Source organism: Myotis davidii, unplaced genomic scaffold, assembly GCF_000327345.1.
Source record: "Myotis davidii unplaced genomic scaffold, ASM32734v1 scaffold337, whole genome shotgun sequence".
NCBI lineage: Eukaryota > Metazoa > Chordata > Mammalia > Chiroptera > Vespertilionidae > Myotis > Myotis davidii.
This window is the reverse complement of record NW_006288250.1, coordinates 384,555-386,524: the sequence shown is the minus strand read 5'-3', so window position 1 is coordinate 386,524 and position 1,970 is coordinate 384,555.

The window sequence follows — 1,970 nt, the reverse complement described above, 5'->3', positions numbered from 1 at the left end:
ACAAAGGGAGGGCCCGGCCGGCTGCCAGACAGCCCAGATCAGCTCCGATTGACAGCCAGGCCTAGGGACCCTAACTGTGGACCAATTTTGTGCACCAGGCCTCTAGTGTGGCAATAGGAAGAAGGAAATTTTACTTTTTTTGACAGCATGGTTGGACCTGGAGATTATTATGCTAAGTGAAATAAGCTAGTCAGGCAAAGATAAATATCACATGATCTCACTTATATGTGGAATCTAATGAACAAAATAAACTGACAAATAAAATAGAAACAGAGGAATGGATACATGGGACATACTGACAGAGTGGAGGTGAAGAGAGAGACTGGATGAAATAAGGTGAAGAGACTAGCCTAAGAACATATATACATGACACATAGACACAGACAACAGTATGTTGATGACCAGAGGGAAGGGGTGACAAGAATGGGTGGAGGTGGACAAAGGGAGGGTGGACATAGAGACACCTGTAATAGTGTCAACAATAAAAAGAAAGTTAAAAACTGAAGTGAAATTAAAAAGTCTTCCTCAGTTATTCATGGGGTGTTCTTCATGTTTCCACATGTTGCTGGTGAAAATGGGCTTCTTGTGATGTCATGAGAAAAAAATTTTTTTGAGATTTTCATGGGAGAATGAGTGGTATTTATTTAAGCCCCCGAGTTTCTAAGGTCTAGCTGTGTCTTCAGCAGAGTTAGGATTAAAACCAGTGTCCAGAGTTTCCACTTAATATTTGCACAGTCCAGTCCAGCATCAGGCTAGCTTAGTTTGTATTCCCAGCTCTAGTCCATTGGGTGTGGGATAGCCTTGCAGCTTCTGGGGCCACATGGCTATGGAGGGAACATTGGTGAGGGTAAGGAAGCAGGAGAAGCGCAAGAGGAAGGAGAGAGAGAATTCCTTTGTTGGCAGATTTTAACCTAAAATTTCCTGTGCTTGCAGGGGCTCCACCCCCTTCAGCCAGTTATCTTTGTTCCAGGCTAAATTGACAGACAAGTACTTTCCCTAGATCACGCTGACTTTACTGCACATGTGCCCATTTTCCCCTTTGTTCAGTCACTTCCCTCTAGTAATCTGCCAGGAATGGGCTTGTGGTTCCCTGGAGAGTGTAAGGTTGAAGCTTCCTGGTGAAGCAGCCCAGATAACAATGCTTAAAATGTGTGCCCTCCCTTTTGCTCCTTTCCTATTATTAACAACTAGCTAATTACAATGATAATGCCTTCATTTCTCTACTTTAAACTTTTACTTGCTGGGAATTCAATTAATTCCTCATCTAACCTTAAAGATCCTTAAACTTAAAGCTTTCTTGACATTTTAGTATCTTATGGCATACTTAAAAAAAAATCTCTATACCCCTGGTGGGTGTGGCTCAGTTGGTTGGAGCATCAGCTTGTACACCAAAAGGTCTTGGGTTTGATTCCCAGCTGGGGCACATACCCAGGTTGAAGGTTAGATCTCTGGTCAGGATGAGTACAGGAGGCAACCAATGGATGTTTCTTTCTCACTTTGATAGCTCTTTCTTCCTCCCTCTCTCTATCCCTTCCTCTCTCTCAAGTCAATAAAAATATATTCTTGGGTGAGGATTAAAAAAAAATTAAAAATCTCTGTAGAAAGAGATTTTACCATTTCACTGTAATCCATTCAGGTATTTAATAGTTCTCATTGAAGATATATTTCCATTTAATCAAATAGGTAGAGAGACATAAATCCTTATCTCAGGTATTTTCTTTATTCTGTAGCTGACTTTGGAAGGCTTTTATGAAGGAAAACATATTCTAAAGGATTATATTAACTGTCTCTTACACATAGTAGGTAGCTGGTATTTTTTTTATTGCCTACATTTTTTCCAGTCTAGGTTGCATGCATTCCCAAACCATCCTTTAACTTAATGGAAGACTTTTAGCCCCACAAGACTGAGCTTGTTGAAGGAAGGAATTTTTCTTTTTTATCTCTAAGATCTTTAATTAGGAAAAGCACTG